The sequence below is a fragment of the Lonchura striata genome, chromosome 9 (genome assembly GCF_050655825.1).
Source record: "Lonchura striata isolate lonStrDom1 chromosome 9, ASM5065582v1, whole genome shotgun sequence".
Taxonomy (NCBI): domain Eukaryota; kingdom Metazoa; phylum Chordata; class Aves; order Passeriformes; family Estrildidae; genus Lonchura; species Lonchura striata.
The window spans coordinates 10,164,582-10,188,317 of NC_140711.1; the positions used below are offsets into that span (position 1 = coordinate 10,164,582).

Sequence of the window (23,736 nt, forward strand, 5' to 3'; positions counted from 1 at the left end):
CTGCAGGATACACACTTCAAATCCTGCATGCTGCCTCTCTTTTCTGGTGCTCACATTTCAAGGTGATAAGGGCTTTTTTCACATCAGTAGAAGGCAAGATGAAGGGAAGAGTGGATGTTTCAGCAGCAGGGTGTACTCCTGCCTTGAGTTCCATGATCTTTGGGTGATGGCTCTGGTGAGCAAGATCAGCTTTATTGCTGGACTGAGGATTGCATTGGCTATTACCTGTGGGGATCTTGGGAAAGACACTTGGAAAGTGTTGCAATGCAGCTGGCAAGGGGTTAAAAGAGCTATTTGCATTTGCTGCTGTTGCTGTATTTACTCCATTGGAGTGAAATCAGTCCCAAGGATCACAATCACTTGTGCTACTGCTACTTGTTTGTTCTGAGGCAAAAAGACCCACCAGAAAAAACTCTTTGGCCAACATAACTCAGTCTGTACTCTGGTATTTTACTGACAAAGTTCTACCTCAGAGCAAAACAATGTCTGTCGGGGCACCAGTAGTGCAGGAAAGCAATCACAACCTCAAGAAGAGAAGTGTATTAATTTATAGCAGTGACAGAAGTATCCCTCACATGCCAATGAGGGCCCAATAATGTATAAAAGTGCTGGTGATTGACTGCTTTAACTTGGTATCAGAAGTTGACTATTATGGATGTCTACACAAGAACTGGTTAAGCATTCCCACAAACATATTCCTGAGAGGAAATGACGTGGGTCATTTGTATTGGAAACAGAACTCAGAGCATCTTTTGAAATGTTTGCAGGTTTATTTATCTAAAGACAAACAAAATAGATCAGGAAATATCTTAGCTCTTCCATGTCTCTTTCTAGTTGTTAAAGGATAGAAATAACAATAACAATAACCCCAGGAAAATCCGAAATGCAGATATTAAAAATAATAAGCACTGTTTCAAATGTCTGAAGGATTTTTCAGAGTGTTTTCCTGGCTGGTTTGTTCTGTCCTTTCCTGAGCTGGCTGGAGCACAGCACCTGTTGTGCAGACTCCATCCCTTCCAGGCAGCTGTGCTGTGAGCACTTTGGGTTTGTCACCCTGAGCTCACAGCAGTGACACCAATCCTCTCTGTTCCCTGCGTGTTGCAGTGCTGATGTAGGGAACTCGTCTTCCCTGCAGAGCAGCCACCCAAGGGCCTCCCTCCAAGACCACCTGCAGCTCAGGCTGAGCAGGGAAGGCTGGGTTATGCACATCCTTCTCCATCACTGTCCACACAAGAGCAAACAGCCTGGGGCTGCAGGGAGCATGGGCCCTGCTTCAGCCTGGGGTGCACATCCTCTATTGCTCCTCACATCTGCACCCAGCCAGAGCTTGCACCCAGCTCTGAGCTGATACCTGCTCTTTAAAGGGCAGGAGATGCTTATGCTACAGATCTGAAGTTGACAAAAGCCAGGACAGAATTAAAGATGTTTGGGGTTTTCTGTTTTGTTTTTTTGTTTTTGTTTTTTTTTTTTTGTTTTTTTTTTTTTTTTTTTTTTGTTTTGTTTTGTTTTGTTTTGGGTTGGTTTTTTTTCCCAGTAAAGTTAAAAGCTGTGACTTTGAACTCAGTAATTGGTGATGTTGTATGAAAAGGGCTTTTGCACAGAGTGATTCTCTGGAATAGGAATTTGTGTTTTCTTTGACCATTGTTACTGGCTGTCCTAATCACTGCTTCCAAGAGGAACCGAAGCCTTGCTCAGGAATTTTCCAAGAGTTACCACAGGTGAAGAGCCCGAGCAATTGTCTGCTTTAAATTGGCATCAGTGTGGAGGAGAGCATCACCCCTGTCTCCTGCATTCAGTTCTTCACCAGCTGGGGAATTAACAGTATGTTTTATGTTGAATGTTGAGGGATCAAGTGTGGCTGAAAGCCATGACCTCTATTTTTTCAAAGGCTCATTCTTTTCCCTGATGTCATTAGTGTTGCTATGGAGTTTCACAGTGCTCCTCTTGAAAGCTGTTCATGCAGTTACTTACAGATACACTTAAATGACTTAATGAAATGTATACAAACTTTTATTAAGATGATCTCTGCTTTATTGATTGTCCAGTCTGCTTGGTTAGATATAAACATTGGGGCAGACTCCGTCTCTGTCATTTGAGAGTTACAACCAGATCTGGCATTACAAATCAGACCAAATGCAGGTCCCAAGAGCTTTGACTTAAAATCCCCCAACAAAAGGCAAAACCCTCTTGGTCTGAAGATGTGGTGAGTGATAGAAAATGGATCTTGTACTTCAGTCAGTGTCAGAACATGCTAGTGTTGATGTTTTTGGTTGTGTGTCATGTTTGAGAAGAGGGAAGATCAGTATTCCCTTCCCCTGACTGCTCCACAGGTTCTTGGGCCACTTCACTTCGGTTCAACAAGTTACAATGCAGTAGGTTACCTGTCAATGTTTACTTAGTTCACAGAAATGCAGGCCAATTTAAGCTACAGTAAAAAAAAGTGAAAACTGCTGTCTTAGGTCAAAAGCATGCTCAGAGGTAGCTACTAGGTCTCAGCTGGTACCCAGTGGTTTCTGGTTTATGAATCTGAACTTTAGCCTTCCTCTACAGTTCTGCTGAGATGGGTCTCTGCTGAAGAGATTTGCCAGCATAGCTATGCTAACAAAACAGTCCTTGTGTAAACCCATCTTTTACTGAAGGAAAAGTGCTTTTGCTATTAGAGTTCATCAGTTCTGTTGAGTGAAATAAGCCAGAGCAGCAAAAAGACTTTAAAATTCCGTACTCTTGGACTTTGTCTGCCAAAGAAATGTCAGTTATACCTAATTAGCTTATTTATACCAGCAAGGGCTCATACTGCAGGGTTGGCCTTATTTTCCTTTAGATTCTTATAATTGTTCCACTTGACATTGAACCTGTAAATGGAAAACAGGAGTGATGGGGACATTCACAGAGGGTGTCCCACGGTCCTGCCATCCATATTGTTTCAGCAAATTAATTATCCTTCTCTACTGATTAAGTAACTCCATTGATTTTAAGATGGAGTTAAGATTCTCACTTGAAGAAATTTTCATCAGATTCAAACATAAAACTTCACTACCACAGAGATAAATCAGAGCTCAGGTTCAGGCTTGCCTACATTGAAGGCAAAAACCACATACAGGAATGCTGTGGTATAATGTGGTTTTGTCCATCATATATACTGATACCAGATCTGAATGCTTAATCAAAACCCTGTAAGAAATAATTCACAATGATATAGATCTGTGAACTTAGATTATTGATCTTTAGGCCATCAAATATCACATATAATTTACTGGGGAGGTCAGCTCTGTGATCTCTAACGTCAGTGCTTTTTGTAGAGTGTATTATGACTTATCAAGCCTAGAACAACTATTAACTGGGGATTTATTTCTCAGATTTATCATTCTTCTGTTCCCAGTTCCCCTCATTACTAGTCTGAGTGTTGCAGAATCCCTCAAAGATGTCACAAATGCTCTGACATTGATAATTAGCCTGGAGCACATAATGGATGGTAAGGAAAGGCTGTCTGCCTAGGCATGGCTCCAGCCACACTGCCATGAGGATGGAGCCGAATAACAAAGGCTTTTCAGAAATCTTTATCTGTTCTTGTTCTACAGAGGATAGACATCTTACCCAGTGAGGTAAAGTCTGCTTTTGTTCACACCCAGGTGCCTTGGCCACCCTCACATGAAGCTGAATTGTAAAGCCAGCATGTGTTCAGAGAAGTGAGAGCTGAACCACATCCAAGGAAGCACAAGCTTTGCAGCCTGGAGTGTACCAGGCCTTCTAAAAGCACCTTTGAAGTTTTCTGGTGTTTTAATAAGCACAGGTAAGGCTGTGGATACACTCTGTTCCCATCTGCTGTGATGCTGTGCTGTATTTACTCTTGGCTCATGTTTGCCCCTGTTCTCAGCCCTCTCCAGTGAGATGCTGTTACTGTATTTACTGCTCAGAAGTTTAGAAATGTTTGTCACAAATTCTGGCTCCACATGCCAGAATTGTTCAGGTAGAAGAGAAGACTAAAGCCTGGCATCCCACCCTGCTCTGCTTTTTACTCTGATGGTGATGAACATTAAGTCATTCTTGTCATGGTGAATTATATTTTATGTGTTTAAAATACAAATACATATATTTATGACTAAGAAATAATGTTAAGTATAAATTTATTAATAGAATTTAAGATGGTGCACTTGTAGCAAGATTGGCTTACTTAATCACTAGCTTTAACCTGAAAATTAAAGCTAATTCAAAAGATGTAGCAACCAGTCTGAAAAGTAAGAATATATTTCCATGCTCTCTGCTTTGGTTACATTAAAAAATGTGCTTGTGACCTTACATTGTTTTCAGAATAGGAAAACAGAACTGGAGAATGGAAAGCAATATCTCAGCATGGACTGCCAGTGTTAGCAGACAGGGACATGCCTATCTGCTCAAGGCACCACAGACAGGGAGGACTTGTTCAACTCCTTTCATCAGTATTTTTGCTGTGAGTCTGAAATGTAAGGAGCAATATGAAATTGTGGGACTGCTGAGATCTCCTGGGAACAGATTTTTCATGATATTTATGACCCATTTCACTTCTAGTTGGTCTGGTGTTTGTGTGAGCACAGCCTTTTCCTCTTTGGTGCTTTCAAAGTCTGTCTGAACTGCACTGCTAGAAGGTTGGGTTAGTGAGAGAGGTGCAGAGGAAACATCAGTGGCTTGTGTGGATTCCTGGGGCTTGTTTCACAAATCTCCTTTCAAAAGTAACCCAAGAGGAACACATATCCTTAAATCTGATATCCCTCCTAAATTGCAGAAAATATTCAGTTGTTTGGGCTCCTAATTGCAATGGTAGCTTTATTCTGAAAATTACCTGTTGTCATGGTCCACAGAGGCTGTGAAGGCTGTATTTCTCTCATTAACTCTTTTGCTTTCTTCTCTTTCCATTTATGTTTTAAATTAAGTAGCCGTCAGGCTTTAGGGCAACTGAAACAAAGGATTCCCCATGCTGGTTAAACAAAAAGTCCTTTCACAGTCACAGTATAAAAGAGAAGAGCTGAGAAGAAATGGGTCACAGCTAGGGATGCACAACCCCTGGAACTCCCAGCCCTCAGTGAAACTCACTGTGAGTTTCCCAGCCTGAGCATTGAAATGTGTGGAGCTCTGTTTGCCCTTTTGTTTGATGTCCTCTTCATTTCCTGTTTGTTAAGTGATCTGAAAGTAAAACAACCAGCCAACCAACCAAGGGAAAAAAAGCCCTTTCATAATGACAACTGGGCCCAGCTGTGTAAGCTGGACTGCACAGACCCTACCCAGGCTGCCAGAAGAGCCTGTGTGTCTGGGATCCTTTGCTCTGGGGGTGCTCAGCCCTTGCACAGGAATTGCTCTTTGCTTCCTCTGAATGTCTGGCCTCTTTTGAAAGCACCTCTAGCAAGGTACTCAGATTCATTAGCTCCTGAGCACAGTCCCTTTTTCATGTCAGCATCTATCAGAACCAGTGCTGCTGGGTAAGAGAGGGTACTGGGGTCGCAGATGGCAATGTCACATCAGTCATCTCTGCAAGTGCAAGAGCAGCAGTCAAAGGAAAAGGGCTTTGGGGAAAGATTTCCCAAAGCACCTTTTGATATCAGTACTGAAGGTAAATGACCTGCAGGGACATGACCTGACTGCAGTCACAGCATGACTTGCAGTGGGTGTGTTACAGTAATAATAAATTGCAGAGTATGTCAGTAGTGACCTGTGAATGACACAAAACCAACCCAAAACTTCCTCACCTTGCCTGCTGCTACAGGAATACAGGCTGCACAAGGTGCTCCTTCAAAAGCATTTGCTTTGCTTGAGAGGAGAGAGAAAAATGTAGGAAGGGAAACTCAAGCAAGAGGTATCTAAATGTACAGCTGCAACAAATATAAAAGTTAGACTACATAAAACTAGGTCTCTGCAGATAAGGGGTAGGTAAATACCCCTCAAGCACCTCAAGCTCAAGTGAAAATGGTAGTACTTAATTAAATAAAATCTATTACTGTCTGAACTTGGAGTGTATTGACAAAGGCTTCAGCCTTTTCAATAGACTCAATAGTACTTAGTAAAGACAGGGAAAAAATCCCAGACAACTCTGTGCATTCAAACTTTTTTCAAAGAAAGCAGCAGGAGAAATTCAGTGAATTGATCTTTCTCAGTATAATTTTAGGAAGGGCAGCATGGGTAAGAAAAATATGCTTTTCTTTCTAAAAGAAAAATGTCACCTTCTCACCTACCATTCATAATCTAAGTACTTGATTGCTGTGTCTGTAGATAGAGGGTTTGAACACACAGAATCATTTTCAGACTGATCCTTTTCAGTGAATTCTACAAAGCCACCACATTTTTTTTGCTTTGCCTTTGCCACCTACAGATGGTTTTCTGGCAGAAAACGCTATTTAAGAGCTATTTTGTGCATTTCTTTGCAGAAGCTGTTCCAGGCAGCAGCCAGGGTGTTGTCACTTCCCGACCCTCAGCTCAGCAGGGGCAGGGTGCAGGTTGGAGCTGGAGCACAGGCAGTGGCCCCAGAGGCGGGAGGAGGATGCTTTGTGCTCCCCAGTTTGTCCCAGTGAGGGGAGCCTTACACTGAGGAGTGTGAAGCAGGCGCTGACAAAATGGGCCAGCACTGACAAAATGGGCCAGCAGCTCTCCAGCACTGACAAAATGGGCCAGCAGCTCTCCTCCTGGCCCAGCTCCCCTCAGCCTGGTGGGATGTGTTTGGATGTGTTTCCCTGTGCTGCCCAGGCCAGGGCTGCTGGGTGGCCGGGGCAGAGAGCTGCTGGCCTGGGAGGAACTGATGCTGCTGGTGTGAGGTGAGGGGCCTGAAGCCCACCTCCATCCCAGCATGGGCTCCCCACCTCCTCTGGAGAGGGTGCTGTGGCTGTGGGGGCAGCTGGGGCTCCCAGGGGCAGCTGTGGGCAGGCTGTGCAGCTGGGGCAGCCCTGCAGGCACCTCGCTGGCCTCGATCTCCACCCAAAGGGCCGTGCTGGAGAGCTCATCAGCCGTGTGCTGGGCAGGGAGCTGCCCTGGAGCCAGAACCTGCAGTACAGGGGGAGTCATACAGGAATATCCCTGCTTTGCTCCTCCCAGGCTCCCATCTCTCACCACTCAGGGACTTAAGGCATTTCTGCTATTCCCTCTGTAAGCAGTGACCTAGGAATAAGCAGCCGTAGAATTCTGATACCACTGAATGTGAAAACTGGTAAAAATACAGAGGCTTGATCTTGTGACTCAACCCTTGGAGTGAATCTTCTCTTTCCTTAATTCCCATAGGAAACCAACATAATGGTAGTGGAAGGTTACTTGTCCATTATTCCTCCCAGAACTTTCTTTCTGCTTAAAAAAATGTAGTTAACTCCTTAATTTTGTTCTTGCATTCTCACAGTTAGAAGTGTCCATGAGCTCAAGTAAGGTATATTTGTTCTAGTAAGTACTCTGTCTGCACTGAGAACCTCTAAACATCGTTCACAGAATCCTTCAAAACAACTCAACTCTGGCATTGAATGTCTGGGGTCTTCCTTGGCTTCCTTCCTCTCCTCATATTTTATTTAAAATTCTTAATTCTAGGAAATCCAGATGAGATGAAAGCTTTCACCTTTAATATTCTAGATGCAAATCTCATTAAATTCCAAGCCCCAAACCAAGCAACACTGTAAACTGGGAATAAAACTGAAATGAAGGCAATCAATCACTCTCAAGTCAGTTCAGCAGCTCATACAGACGCATTCTCTGTGGTCTCATCATATTCATATTAATGGACAAATTTGCCTCTTGCATTATATTCCATACATTACACTGTGTAATTAGAAGCTAATTGGAAGCAGTAGGCAGCATGCCAGTATTTGTAGCATTCAGATATCATTCAGAGCTTCAGTATTTGAGGAAAACCCTGATTATTTGCCAGAGAGATTTCCAACTATGTCTACAAATAAAGCATGCTTTTGCAGCTTTCTTCCTCTGGACTTCCAGATTCTGGAAAGCTTGAACTACTTGCATGTGCAATGCTAAGGGGTTATATTTGTCATTTAAAGAAATCCTTAAGGGTCACAGATCTATCCAACAAAGATGATTGTTAGGCCTGCCAGCTTCCCCAGGCTAACCTCAAGATTAAGAAACTGCAAAAGTGTGGTTTCCTAGCCTTGAGGAAATGCTTAAGGGTGCTACTTGGGAAAGACAGCATGAAAGAAAGCACAGCCCTGCACACCTCTCCAGGCCAAGGCTGCCTGTGACTGCAGGTCCAGGAACAGTGCCCAGTTCACAGGTTGTAGTACAGACTTAAAATTTGACTGGGGAAGCTGAATGTGGCATTTTGTAAAAGTGAGAAGGTCATCCCTTCAGAGGAGTAAGCATTCACAAAAGCAGCTGATGGAGAATGTTTGCCACACACTAAAAACCCCAGGTAGCTGTTCCCAGCTAACTATGCCATCAGTTATGTTTTAAAAGGGTTTTTGAATAGCAAGGATTCTCCATGTAAAGACAAACCTCATCCCATAATAGCAATCTGTTCTCTCCAGGCATGGCCTGATTTATATTCTTGGCTCCAGTTATAAGCCAGTGTCAGCAGAACAAAGCTTTAGTGGGGTAGAACCCTTGAAAATTTTGTCACCTGTCTGCAAATATCTGCTTGTGCAGTGGCACCTTGTCCAGGAGCAAGTGCAGCTTGTTCAGTTACTGGTTATGAACTCAGTATCTTTTAGCTCTGTTCCCATTTAGCACACTTTTCTTGATCTCTATCCCTTGTTTGCTGGGTGTGTCTGGCACACATCTTTGCTGCCCAAAGGCTTTGTGGCTGTGTCTTCCTGCTCTGATTCAGAAGTAACTGTTAATTTCCTGTGGTGGTCTCTCACTTTTTGTTCTCATTGTTTCCATTTTCTTATTGTTTCCAATTTCTTATTGATTTAAATTATTGTTTCCACTTCTTATGAGAGTCATTGAAACTGTATAGAGGAAAAAAAATTATGATGACTTCAAGCTGCAAATTTTTTCCAAAGAGTTTCCCAGGTTAAAATGCATGAAAATTTTTGAATCTGTAGAGGTTTTTTGTAAAAACAAGCTGTCTGAATATTTGTGACTGGTGATTGTTACCATGCCAGAAATCAGTCTACCCAATTCACCTTTCTTGTCTGTGGATAAGGATGCTCATCTTTAGCCAGGTTCCATATAGGTTCATGACAATGGAGGAAAAGCTAGAGAAAAGTACATATTTTAGCAAGTAAGTAATCCTGCCTCTTTTGAAATCCCAAAGCAGTAGAAAAAAAAGAAAGGTAAAGGAGACACTCACTTAGAACTCTTCCAGAAGCAGTCAAGGATTGTTGCTTTTTCTTTTCAGATATCAGATTACATTTATTGGTTTAGTAAACATTAAGCATTGGAGAAAATAAAAGTCTAGACTTTTTGTCATAAGGTCAGTAGTTCAAATAGCCTGATTTTTCTCCTGACATCTGACTCTTAATTTTCTCCCTTCTTATGGCCAACTAAGAAAAATTGCCAAAGTTTATTGGCCAAAATGGCCCATTTAACCAAAAGCAAATATTTCACTCACACACTAAACCATTGGGATTTCCTCTAATGTAGTAGATGTCAGCTATAACAAGTCCCTATTAATAATTAATTCAATTCCTATTGAGACTGCCCGAACAATTTTCTTTGCTTCTTGTCAAGCACCAGTACAGTGCAGTAGCCTAATTTAGTCTGACTGTATCATGGGCAAGTACATCCATCCTGTGTGATGTGAACACCCTTTCACCATTTTCCCTGTGCCAAGGTTTGAAGCCTTTAAAGAAGGGCTCATAAATACAAATTTGTCATGTTGTCTTAAGATTGTAAGGGCTTAAAAACCACTGGGGTGGCAAGACACGTGTGTGTTCTGGCTAATACAGGCTGTTTCAATACCTCTGATGGCCTTGCTCTGGTAGCACATCTTACAGCTGAGAGTGCCACAGCCCTTGTACTTCCTCTGGGGCTCAGGGCTTCAGGGAGGTTGTTCAAGGGAGGCAGTCAGGGTTAGGGTGCGTGGCGTCTCCTCTGGCCTTGCTCCTTGAATGCTCAGGCCGGGATCAGTGGTGTTACTGAGCTCTGCTGTGCTCCCCTCTCAGCCCTGCTCAGTGGGTAATGGTGTGGGCAATTACACGTTTGTCACCAACCCCTGCTGGCAGGGCAGTGCTTTTGGGGCAGGTTGTGGTGAAAGACAGTGAGACCAGATGCCTCTGTTATATCCATGAGTCCGGAAGCTTTGTGGTTTCCCATGTCGATTGAGAAGAGCTTGACATGGTGTATTTAGAGCAAGCAGGGCCCTGCTCCCTGGCTGCCTCCTGACACCCCAGATTGCCCCAGGATCCTGCTCATGGCTGCTGTCTAAGCTGGGGCCCAGGCAAGCTCGGGCTGACAGTGCCACTGGCAACAACCAAGGCATTCCAAGTCTTAGACTTAGCTGGAGGGGTTTTATCAACATAAACATGGCAAATCCTAACAGAGTTCAGCACTTGTGCCTGTTGGCCCTGTTAAAAAAATAATGTGTTAAGCTGGTCAAGTAAGTGGACTATTCACAGTCAATATGGGAATTTTGATATGACTCATTTCTTACACTTGCTCTTAGTTACAGCTCTAGTAAGTCTCAGCTGTATTAAAGAGACCTAAATTATTTTCACAAGGAGAAGAGGAGGAAAGTGTTTTATTCTCTGATCTCAGTTTCTAACTACTATTTTCACTGTTCAGAGATATGCCGGAAATAATACTCTGAAAAAAAGAATACAAAAAATTACAGAGGGTCATTAGTATTCTTTAGTTTATTTGTTATATGTCACTAATGTGGAGCAAGATTTATTTTTTTGTATGGGTTCCAAAGGATAAATGTCATTTGTTTTGCCTGAAGGCTTTAGTTTGGTGAAGTTATTTTCCTGGTTCCAGCCCTGTTCTTTTCAGGACATGTATCCTGCTATTTGAACTATCCCTTGAGCTGAATAGACTTAGCTGAGCTGGAGTTCATGTCCTGACCTGCACCCAAAGTCGCATGAGATTTTGTTTTAAAAACAAAGCCTTTAGGATTTGAGCAGCTTTTGTCTCCCTCAAGAGATATGGAATATATAAAACCTCTGAATCTACATATTTTATTCCTTAACCTGAATAGGTTTTGCCTTTTCATCCTACTGGGATAGAAAACTTGTACACTCTCAGGATTTCCTGGCTCATGAGGAATCTCAGCTCCTGCAAAGCCCATAAGTAGCTGCATATCAACAGCTATCTGAAATAGTTTGGAACAGGATTCTGCTTGGTCTGAAAGTGCTGGAGCAGTGATGACATGAGGATGGGGCTGACAGGGCTCACACAGACCTGTTTTGCTGACAAGAACTGCTGATTTTTCTGAGATATCCTTGAGGTATCCTGAGGGAATCTCCCTTCAGGTAAGAGCATCCACCAAACTTACCCCCTTTAGGCTAGATTGGACCATAAATCTTACCTGTATAGAACTGCAGAAGCACAGAAAAGGAACTTAAAAATCATCTAGTTCCACACCCCCTGCCATAGGCAAGGAAGCCATTCCCTAGCTCATGTTGATGAGCCCCATTTGACCTGTCTTAGAACACTTCCAGGGATGGGGCATCCAAAACTTCTCTAGACAGTCTGTTTCAGTGCCTCACCCCCCTCACAGTAAAGAAATTCTTCCTAACCTCTATCTAAATCTGTCCTCTTTCACTTTAAAATCCTTGCCTCTTGTCCTGTCACAATGCTCTTCATATGTCCTGTCCATATGAAGAGTCCCTCTCCACCCTTTTTATAAGCCCCTTTCATATGGTACATTAAAAAACCTGCACCATGTCCATTTTTTTGGCCATCATATGTGTCTTTATGATATGTGATTTTAGGAATCACTTGCTTCTAGTCCTTAAACTTTGCTGTGTAGCTGCAGAGTGTTAAGGCTTTATTACAGTTTGTTTTCCCTGTGTGAGTTGTGTATCTGAATCCAACATTTGACTTCAAAACTCTTCTGTGCTGTAGCTGTGATGCCTTTGTAATTTCAGGCTTAACTGGAAATTGCTTCTCAGATTTTGAAATCCCTGCTCAAACTTGTGAGGAAGAGGGTCTTGAATGGAGACACAGGTTTGAAACATGAAGTTGAATTCTAGTGCTCACCCTGACTTCCAAGGTGAGCAGTGTTTTGTTACTGCTGCTGTGTGCAAGGCTGAGCAATCCTGGTGAAAGGCACTACAGAAGTTGACTCTCACCTCTAGAGGGAATGACTGCTGGAGGACCAGATAAACTGCTTCCCTTTCCTCAGTGAGGATCAGCTACTCCAGGTATTAATTATTCAAAGTTGATATTTCTGCACTATTTAGGAAGAATCTGGTGGCCCAAATGGCTCCAAGAATAGCTTCCCTTTGTTATTTTTTAATGTGAACTTTTTAGTTTGCTTCATTATCCAGGGATGTTCTTGCTAAAGCTATATACATCACCCTGCTGAAAGCACATGAAGCATTAAACATCTTAGCCCAATGTTTTTACCTGAATGTTCAGGGCTTGACAGACAGCAGTTTCTAAGGTCAAAGTATATGTATCTATGTGTATCTCCAGAAATTGTGGTACAGGATTGTGAGATTTTAATGCTGTTTTTGTAAAAAAGTGGCCTGCAAGCTACCTAATCCATTGGGTGTATGTGGAATGCAAGCCTTCCTGCCAGGTAGGAGAGACTCCAACTGCTGCAGGCTTGTCTTGGGTTACAATGTAAGATGTAACCAAAATTATATGTTCTATTCTCATCTTCACAAGCTGTGAAAAACTGATGGGGCAGTGTTCTTTATCTCTTCCATGACTCATCCCTGATAAGTCTCTTGGGGAGGCTATCTCCACTAAAGGGCCATGAAGTCTCACTGTATCACTCATGGAGTTACATCATCCCATTGTGAGATGTAACTGTGCCCAGCGGAGGAACCAAGCATTCCTACCTGGATATAATCTGAGATATGGAACACCAGGAGACCACTCCCCACTGGATTCCCAGAGGAGGAGAGCTCGATAGTCACCAAAGGACTTCCAGAAGAAGACCAGACTTTACAATAGGATCACTGCCTTGACAATCATATCCACCACTCCAATGGGACTGCAGCCACCATTTAATTGGAGTGCTACTGCCACCCTGACCAACAGGGTGTCAGGTTGTATCCTGACTGTTAGTTTAAGCCACTGTTTCTCTATTACTGCCTTTTTCTTAATTTTCCTAGAAAATTGTATTTCTGGATCTCCTACTAGTTGGCTTTCAAACTAGTACAAGGCTCTCACATATTACAGAGATCCACCACTAGTAGTCTAATTTGTTTCCCCGAGCACTTCCTTGGGGTTCATTGCAACAGAACTATCAATCAATAAGCAAACCTCTGCAGTGGCACCACTTGTCTGGCTTGTTTAACTTTTTGAAATATGTATGAGAGAATGCCAGTGTCAGAATTAAAAATGGAAGCACCGGTTTTTTCATCTTTACTAGACAACCTTACCCTGTGTAATATTTGACATATTAGAATATACACCATATTAATTTCTTTGCCTTTCCCAAGCAAATCATTGGGCTGGCCGATTTTGTCTGCCTACCTCTACAGGCCAGGATAGTTGCATTTAGTTCACACATGTTGATTTATGTTTTATGAATACAGAAGTGTTGGAAAATATTTATTGATTTAGGGGAGTGTCCACCCTGCTCCAAGTTTACATGGGAACCTGAAAAGTTCTGCATGAGATCTCCTGTTTTGTGTGAGGATATAAAATGCGAAGGTTTGCTAAAATTATACACAAACAAAAGCCACGTATCTAAATATTTCTGAGTATAGTGGCTAAAGTTATATTTCTGAGGGGATGAAATTTGCTCACTGGTGTGCTTTCCCTTCCAATGAGTGAGACATCAGCCTTTATCTAAGCAGCAGTCTTTGTGGCGTCAGAGGGAATTTTGTCTGCTTTAGAGGATCTTTGCAGAAGCTCTTCATCCCATTTTTGAATGTTACAGGATGCTATAGGATTCTGATACACTGACTGCTGTCTTTCATGGCCATGACTTCCTGAAATGTCTTTCTCCAAGTCTTCAGTAGCTGTCTGAAAGAGAAATGAACCAACAGGCAGTGGAAAGAAAAAAAAAAAAAAAAAAAGAGAGAGAGAGAGAAAGAACTTCACCATTGTAGGGTTTTGGTGGTTCTTTTCAGTTTTTTCCAAATATGATAAAATGGGTCCTGGTTTCTTCTCCCTGGAGAACCTAATGGCTGAAAACCCAGAGTAGGGGGAAAGGGAAACCTGGAGAGGTTTATGAGGTTCCTGTTTGCTTTTTGTAAAGTACTAAAATCTTACTGGCAAAAGAATGAATTTAACCTTACAGGAACTCGGCAGTGCTTTTGGCACTGTCTTCCCTGAGGCCTTTCGGTTACCAAATAAATCAGTGCACACAACTGCAAAAGAGCAAAGTGAAACCCAAGCCCTACCTGCATGTCCCAGCAGTGCGAGGCTCTGCTGATCAGTTCCAGCCCGCAGTCACGTCCGCCAGGGCTGGGAGCAGATAACTGTGTTTATTTGACAGCCCTACCACAATGTGCTCTCGCTAGCTGAGAATGATTCATGAGCTCTGAGATGACTTTTCCAACTCTTCATAATAGCTAAACCCACGCTGAAGTACACGTGAACCATGGACTCATCTGAAAAGCTTACCTTCCCTGTTCCATGCCCTGTGACTCTTCTTGCTACAATTGCATTCATTATTTTCACTCTTTCCCAGCGCTGGTGTGCCCAGCACAGGACTGGACAGCACAACAGGAGGATACTGGATGGGTAGGAACACACCCCTAAGGAATTGCCCTCTCCACAATTCGCTAGACCTCCTCTCCTGAGTTTGCAGCCCAGGATTCCTTTCTAGATTCTGCTTTCTAAAAGTTGCAAGGAGTGCAGTGAGGAACCAGAACCAGGGAGCCTGACACTCCTCCTGCTGAGGTGCCCACCATCTTACTGCCCTGAGGGCTTTGAAAAATAGTAAAACAAAACAAATCAAAACTATATGTTTTACAGCTCAATAGAACAATTTAGTATTTGTAATTGCAAATAGGTGCGGAATACCAAGGCTGCCTAGGAAATTCCCAATAATTAACTGGCCTACATTTCCAGACTTAAAAATTCTATACTGATTATGATTTCTGAAGACCTTGTGAGCTGCAAGTTACTAAAGCTATAAAGCACTTTGCAAGGTTTAATAGATACATGTAATTACCCCAGGAAATAGGAATACTGTAGCAAAAAGACCTTGAAAATCTATTAGTATAACCATAGGTCCCAATCTACATTCTACAATAAGCCACAGTTCAGATGGGAGTTCATCTACAATGCTGGCATGTCAATAAGGAGAAAACATTAAAAGGCTTATAGAATTATTTTTCCTTTAATATGGAAACTTCCAGAAGCCAGCAGTAAGTTGAATCTGCTGTTGCCTGAGCTACAAAACCAGCTTATCTGAGAAAAACCTGAAGAATTGTCTTTTTCTGGAGGTGGATAGAATACAAAGGTATAGGTAAACTTTGTAATATTTGTCTTTTTCTAAAACATATCAAATATTTGGTTCTCTCACCTGATACCATGATAGACTGAGAGCCTTCCTCTCATAGAGGAAGCAAACTGAGGAAGGTAAAATGAGTCTGAACGCTGCCAAGGACTATAAGACTGACAATTAACTGGGATGGGGGAATACATGTAAATACTGTTTGATAGAAAGGAAAATGTTACCAGTGTTTCTGTGTTGGAAAACACACTGGTAAAACCAGGAATTTTAGAGACATTATGCAAAGCAAACATGGAATTAGGGAAGAAATTATCAAGTTGCAGCAGTAAAATTGAGAAAGTGAAATGCAATTTTATAACAATAATCAATTGTGTTTTGCTTTGCAGGGAAAAAAAATGGTAATTTGGAGGTTGTTGAATGCTTGGAGAGCTGTTTTCCATTTAATGAATATGCCTCTTATACCCACCGATTTCTCAGAATACAAGCTCCTGGAGAGATAAATTACCTGCATGAACTGAACTAAGTACTGGTCATTGTCTCTGGAAATCATGGAGGGCATGAATGTGTGAGAGTTGTATTTGGCACTGTTCTGTGTAAAAGGAAATCTGTGCTTCCTGAGTTTGTAGTTCAGGGTTCCAGCAGATCATCACCCGCAGCTCAGAAGAGCATTGTTAGCCCTCACCTCCTGCCAAGTGCCACTCGCTGTTTCTCTGTTCACTTTCCTTGTGTGTGTGCATCCATCCCGTGTGCACCCATCCCAGGTGCACCCATTCCCTGTGCACCCAGCCTCTGTGCACCCATCCCAGGTGCACCCATTCCCTGTGCACCCATTCCCTGTGCACCCAGCCTCTGTGCATCCATCCTCTGAGCCTTCCCTGTGCATCCATCCCCTGTGCATCCATCCTCTGAGCCTTCCCTGTGCATCCATCCCGTGTATCCATGCCCTGAGCCTTCCCTCTGCATCCATCCTCTGTGCATCCATCCTCTGTGCATCCATCCTCTGATCCTTCCCTGTGCACCCATCCCCTGTGCAGCAGGTCCGGCTGGAGCAGCACACCCCTGTGCGGGTGCCTACAGCCCCTCAGCGCTCTGGGAGCTCAGCAGGACCTCGCCCACCCCTGACCCCCGGCCAGCACCCGCACCCGAGGGCAGTGTCCGGCTGGCCGGGGCCGCCGAAGCGTGGGGCGGTGTTGACCTCTAGTGGCTGCAGCGGGGACCTTGGGGCGGGTGCCCCAGCGGGCTCTGGACCGCTCATCCCGCACAGACACCTCCCAACGCACCGCTCATTCCTTTTTTAGGGTCACAAACTCACATTTTGCATTGAATCCATTGATGGCTCATGGGGACTTTTTCCCAGAGTGTGTTTGTTTCCCATACAAAATGTTGCAGCTGTCTGCTCTAGGGCAATGTGTTATAAAAGCCCTAATTCATATCTTCATGTTCTCCTTACCCTCCAGGAACTTCTGTTCATGATAGCCCACGATGTGCTTGGGCCCTTTCACATTCATGAGGAGCAGACTTCTACCCTCTGGAGCATCTTGGGAAAGGCTGCTCAGGAAGGAGAACAGGATGTGCCTGAGATAAGTTCTCCTCCACCATTGCATTAGAAACAGGAATGTGACAATTTGCAATGCATATTTCAGATGTGCACTTATCTTTCAGCCAAGGCCTTGAAATTTTTATTGAGAGAGAACAAATTTCTGGCCATCTCACATGCTTCTGTGAAACAGCTCTTTCTGGAGCACGGGAGAAGCCAGTAGTGCTTACTGGTGTTGCCGACAGTAGAAGCAGAACCACGGGATCATTTGTGATCCTGTGAGGGTGTGACAGATATTCTACACAGTGGTGACCCCAAGGGAGTCCTCATCATGACATTACTAGGCTGAAGCTGAACAGGCCCTGTTTCTGTGTCACAAAGCAGACATCCAGCCTTACTAAAGCCTGTGGAAACTGTCAGAGGGTGGCAACATTTATCCCAAACCTTATCTCATAATTTAGCTATAATTGAATCCAGCCCTGAGAGCCTCAGTTTGGAAAATGAGAAATGGGCTGTCTCTTACATCTCTAACCAAAAGTGGGCATAAATAATTGATAATAGATCAAATTTGCTGAATTGTATAAAGGAAGTAATCTGTCTCCTTGCCAGCTGTTATGCTGAATAACTGAGAGGTTTTAGTGGAGACAGATGACAATGTTTAACATCAGTTGCTTCATGCATATTGTTCTTATCATTGTCTGTAATTTGAAAATTGTGCTGGGGGCTAGAGGAGATTAACAATACGAAAGTGAGTACCAGAGAAAACAATATAGCTCTCTGAAATGGAAGAAAAACAAAATAATGTATCTGGCACATCACAATAGCCCTGAGGAAGCTTCAGAGCTTGTCCTCCAGCTGGGAGCTTGCCACTACTTGTGCAGGGTCTGGCAGGGCCTCCAAGGCTGCTGTGCTCTGGTGTATTCCTCACCCACATCTCTCTTGCAGAGAAACTGCAGTGCCAGCGTCTTTGTTCTTTTGTAGAGAAGGTGGCTCTTCACTGGCCTCCAGATGTTTACAGCTACAAAATAGCTGAAGTAGAGATGATATGCCTGATAATTTATATTCTTTTCAGTTATACCACTTGGCTTAAATAGAAAAGTACCTCTTCTCACACCTGAAAAGAAAAGATTGAGGTGTGGAAGGTCATGACTGCTTAGATACAGAGATGAGTGTGACACAAATTAATGTCAATGAGGTGATGAGGCTGTTTCCTCTCTTCTTGTCAGCCTTTTCCTGCAAATAGAAGCTATTTTGTAACTTGCTTCCTATATGTAGTTTGGGGGCTCGTGATCTCTAGATTATAGGAGTCAAACATTCTCCAAGGGTGTTATTTGCTTATATTGGATCTTATTTGCAAATCAATAACCTACATTTAGTTTTTCTGATCTTAATCTCACCTAACACATTCTTGAGCAAAGAGCTGATAGTTTTGGACTTCTATTTATGGTAGACAGTATCACAGCAGTGTCTTCCACTTTCACCTTCTGATTCAAGACATCAGCTCATTCCTGAGCTCAACTCTTGAAAACAATGGTAAGAGTGGCAGTAAAACATTTTATGATACATTAACCTTTCCAGCTCTGTCATTAGACCTCTGAATGGGAGAATCAAGTATGTTTGTTAATTGATAAGCAGACTCTTAAAAGTGCTCAATTGTTAAGAGTGAATTTAAAAAACAAATACAAGAAGGTGATGGCAAATCCATCCATCTGGAAAGCACATCTTAAGAATACAGCTGGTTTTGTTTAAACAGGAGGCTTGCAACTAGTGTTGTTCCATCATCAATGATATGATGTTCTTGTTGCCTTCTGCTGTAAAGTTTTGCTCTAATAAATGTCAGACTTTGTGATTACATTTAAGAAGGAAAAAAATGTGATTTTTATTTATGTCTGTTTTTGACAGGCTGCCTTTCTAGTATGGAATTTGAGTTTAAAACAGAAACCTTGAACACTGTAACACATTTGTTGACTTCTGTTTCCAGTGCTTTTATTGCTTCTTTAACAGGTGTGCATTCAAATTAAAACAATGTTCTTTCAAAGTCACAGCTGCTATTTGCAAGTGAAAGCTAAAAGGTATTTGTAGAGAAACCTGTATTTTGTGTTTATTATTAGCAAAGTCACAGTTCTGGAAAGCTTTGTACTACTTGTGCTGAATTTCATGTTGCTTCTAAAGTTGTCTTTCTCAAATATGTAGTTATGTAAACTCAGGAAACTGAAAAAGGAGGGGAATGGATTATAATCAGATTAATTTGTATATATTGTTGGAGTTATATTGCTTGAGATGTCTGATCAGAGAAACAAGCTAGAGAAATGTCAAGAAATTTGTACATCAGAGGTGTACAAGTACTGCTACTGCCTCTCATCTTCCCCCTGCTGTGTTTCATGACTGGTATTGCAAAGCACAGATTTAACCAAGAGGAAGCTGTAGTCATCCCTTTGCAAACATTAATATGATTATCTACCCCCCATGCAGCATTATTATGTATTTGTCAGTCACATGATGAATACTTTTTTATGCTGAAAATAATTATTTCCTAAATTCAATCCAAATCACTTTTGGTCTTTCTAGCTGTGGTATGTTTTACAGGTGAACTGAAATCTCCTCAAACTATGGAAACAATCACTGTGTAAGTTTGAGCTACACTCCTTTATAATGACACCATTTGGCTGGCTTTAGAGTAGTTTAAATTGTTGCACAAAAATTTGCATTCTCTCTTCTTTTTTTGAAGTAACAATTTTGGCATCCTAATCCATGGCTATTAGTATGTTTTGTGTGCAGCAGTTCTTTGTGCATAATTATATTCAAGTAGAGCTTCCCTAGCCTTTACAAATGTTTCGTATTTATTCAGAGCAGCAAAACCCATGTACTGCTCTTGAACATATCTGAACAAACCTCTGTCAGCCTCAGCTTGACTTAGTCAATCTTCCTTTTTAAAAAAATAAAAAGTTATTATTCTATAGTCTTTTTTCTATCCCAGTTAAATAATGATCTAGAAAGAGAAAAAATTATGCCAAATGACTACTTAATTTGTCAAACTACTTAGAACAAACAAACAAACAAAAATCTTTTGATTCCTTGCCTGACCTGTTATGTTACATTGCAGTGAATACTTTATTTATGTGCTTCATTCTCTTTTCTTTATTTCATGAGCAAGGGCTGAAAGAAGTTTTGTCTCTGAGCATGGTGCAATACACAACCAAAGCACTTAATGGAAACAGCCAGATGCTTAAATGTCTGCTTGACTGAGGTGGGAACACTGAAGTTCACTTCTTGTCCTTGGAGGGGAAACATTTGGGAAGGAATCCAAAACTAGATGAATTAAATAGCAAATCTCCTGTGGAGAGGCTGTTGGTGTTTCAAGATGGAATTCTGTTGACACTAACAAAATAATGTATTTTGGGGGTTTTTCTCTTTTTGAACAAAGAAGTTTTCACATTTAATCAGTCCTTTTGCCAGGTAGGGTTCAGTTGCAGTGAGACATTTTGTTAATGCAGATGTTGTAGCGTGTTTTGTATATCCATGTCCTTGAAGTGTGGTTGTTATAGCAACAGGCTTAACTGTTAAACAGGTTTTAGTCTTATATCTGCTTCACAGAAATAAGGTAATTAGCTTTTTGCAGCATCCTTAAATATCTTGCTAGCTAGTAAAAGAGATGAGTATCACTTATCCCCCTTAGTAAATTAGCTATAGAGTATTATTTTTTCCCCAAAGGCATTATCTCTAAAATAGGTCTGTTATTAGTCTGCCTAATTTCTTTCTGCCTGAGAGAGAATGTGGGAAAATAATACTTAATCTACATATGCAGTGTTAAAATGTGCAAAAATGGTTGCATTTCAAAGAGCTCACAACCTGGATAATTCCAAAAACCAAATTACATCTGTGGCCTTTCAGCATCAAAAGTCTTAGCCAAACTTTGCATCTGCACTTCATAATTCTGTGCTCAGTGCTAGCTATCACTGCCATCACATTGCTCCAAGCCTGTTCTGCACCATGTTCTCATCAAGGAGAGAGTTAGATAAACAGCCTGGTGAAATGGGTACTTCTGAGATTCCTTTTGGATCTTCTTTTTCCTTAAAATTATCTTGAAATTAAACTCCTTGTGAATTGTTAAAGAAATATGGATATTGATCTAGTGCCAATATCCAACTATGACGGACAAAAACTCTCTGCACATTGTGCCTTTCAAGTGATTACAGAGCCTTTTTATCAGTACAAGTATTGAATACCCAAAATACAAATCCATATTCATAATTTTGGTACCTCCCATTCTTCACTTCGTATGCTAATCATTTCAAAAGCTACTAAGCATGCATGGTTTGTTCCTTGAAATGGGTCAGTGGTCCCTTTCGTGAGGATGGGTATGAGGAAGTAAATGAAGTCTTCCTCGTTCTGACCTTTCTACCTTTTCAATGCAAATATGACAAATGAACTCTTGGTAGAACTCCCATTGCTTGTCTTCAATTGGTTTCAGAACAGAGGAGGCCCACAATTGTCTTTTGTTCCTAAAAGCTATTTGTCACTTTCTATATTCTTCATTATAAACCCAGCTAACTAAACATTGTGTTGACAAGCAATCAATTATTAGTTAACTACTAACTCTTAATTTCATTAAGGCTTACTCATTTATTTTAATTAACTCTAGTAAGACTTATCTCTAACTAAAATCTTAGCTCCTCTAAAATTTCTAAATTCCTTAAAGTTTATGCTTTGCTAGTTGCTGTGTGAGCTTTCAGCTTGAAATTTACCTAGCAGAATTATCTATGTTAGGATCTGGTTGTGGGAGCAATCCCTAAAATCTGTTTTTTCCCTTCAAGCACCAGAATACAGGAAGGGGAAGGTGGAGGAGTGAAGGGAGAAACTTTCAACTTCTGTTTGCATCAAGAGATGTTCCCCAGACAGGAATAATGCAGCTGTGGAAAGGTTTTACAAGGGGTTCTGCCTGCAGTGGTGATGAGCTCCCAGTTGCTGCCTCTGCAGAGCTCAGGTGGGGCTGGTCACGCTGGGCATGGGGCACAGGTAACCCTGGGAAGGACAAGTCCTATCCCTCTGTGTCCCCCTGTAACAGCTCTGGGGAGGACAGCCCAAAGCAGCTCCCCTGGACACTCCTGGGCTGGTCTCACATGGAGATGATGAGGTGCCAGGCACAGGGATGAGGAGAGGAGCCGTGGTGAAATGCAAGGTTCAGCTGCCAGAAAATGGGCACTATGAGGTGCTGAGGTCCTTCCTGCAAGCAGCACCTCCTTAGGCATTGCAGCTCCCAGGGCTTCCATCTGACATCCACCTTTCAGAGGCCTGGGCTTTCTTCTGGGTTATGGGGTTTTTGTTACGTTTTGGGGTTTTTTTTATTTCTTCTTCTATTGAGACATCTGAAAAAGGAAAATGCTGTTCAATGGGAAATAATTACTTGCAGGACAAACTGAGCTTGCAGTGTAGTGTGTATAACAGATTCTAGTGTAGGGCCTTTTGAGAGAGCTTTGCTGTTATTCTGTCTCTGAGTTGAAGCATTGAATTTCTTCAGCTACGTGGGATTGCAGCATCTTGATACCAAGTCTCGTGTCTCAGGGTTTGTCTCTTGGAACCTCAATCCAAAGTCTGACAAATGCAATGGGAGAAATCCTTCACAGTCCTAGGGAGAGCTAGGGAGGTGGGGTGCAGCAGACAGCACAGACAGTGGAGCAGATTTTGGGGGTATAGTTTTTTAAATTAAGAAACCTGAGGTTTAATTATTACAATCTTTATTGTCGTGATCAGATTAACAAATTAGGAAAAGCAATTTGCCTTACAATGAAATAACAGCTGGTTCAAAGAGAACAGCAAGAGTTGTAGCTGTGTGTGCATTATAGCATTTTATTTGCCCATGGCACTGTGGTAATTGAGCATACACAAGTGATCTGAAATTAAATTTTCTTATTTTTGCACAAGCTAAATGAGTGGGTTTTTTCTGGTACATATAGCCCAGAGTTGCACCAGATATTGATAGTCTTGTTTCTAGGTAGTATTGATCTAGTAGGTAGTATTGATCTACAAGAAATGTTAATTATATTGATGGATTTTAATTAATTATTTGTAATTAATGAAGTTTTTTTTCCAATAAACTTCTGTGCTAAGTACTAATAGGAGAACTATGTAATGCTTGCAGGACTGAATGTTTAGTCTCATGGCACAGTGCCTGCAATGTATCTCGGTAATTGTGCTCCAAAATTAGCAATTTTGCGGGGTTTGAATGGCTATAACTCATTGATTGTCATATGCACCACTCAAATCTGTCTAGGGTTAAGTTACTGAACCTACAGTCCAGCTTTTAATGGTAAGAGGACAATCAGTCTTTGGAGACAATGTACTTGGTTTGAGGGGGAATTGAATCTAGGATGAAATAAGCAGGGTTTTTTTCCTTTTCCTTTTGTACTTGTCTTAAAAATAGAAATGGAAATCTCAGTCATGCCTTTAATGACTGTCTGCAAATTGATACCATAAATTTGTGAATAGTGTTCTGCCACTTTAAAAAGCAGGCCAGAACTCATATGATATTCTTGCACAATATGACCTTTTATTTTTACAAAGGTAATTTTCAGCTCAGCCTCCAAACCCTGCAGCTTCTGGTTTCAGAACTGTGTAAGATTTGTTTTGTAAATCTCTCTGTTTCTCTCTCAACCCATTACTTCCCTGCAGCTCATTTAACAGACCGGTGTGGTAGTTGGATGCTTCTCTTTCTCCTCATTAA

At 41.8% G+C, this 23,736-nt stretch overlaps 1 long non-coding RNA gene across 1 annotated transcript; it reads left to right on the plus strand.

Moving 5' to 3' along the window:
- The first annotated feature begins 6,657 nt into the window (after nucleotides 1-6,657).
- LOC146766633 (uncharacterized) lies at nucleotides 6,658-23,242 on the plus strand. The gene is made up of 2 exons (XR_014957315.1): nucleotides 6,658-11,363; nucleotides 11,982-23,242. It is a non-coding gene; the product is annotated as an uncharacterized LOC146766633 (long non-coding RNA).
- The last annotated feature ends 494 nt before the right edge of the window (nucleotides 23,243-23,736 follow it).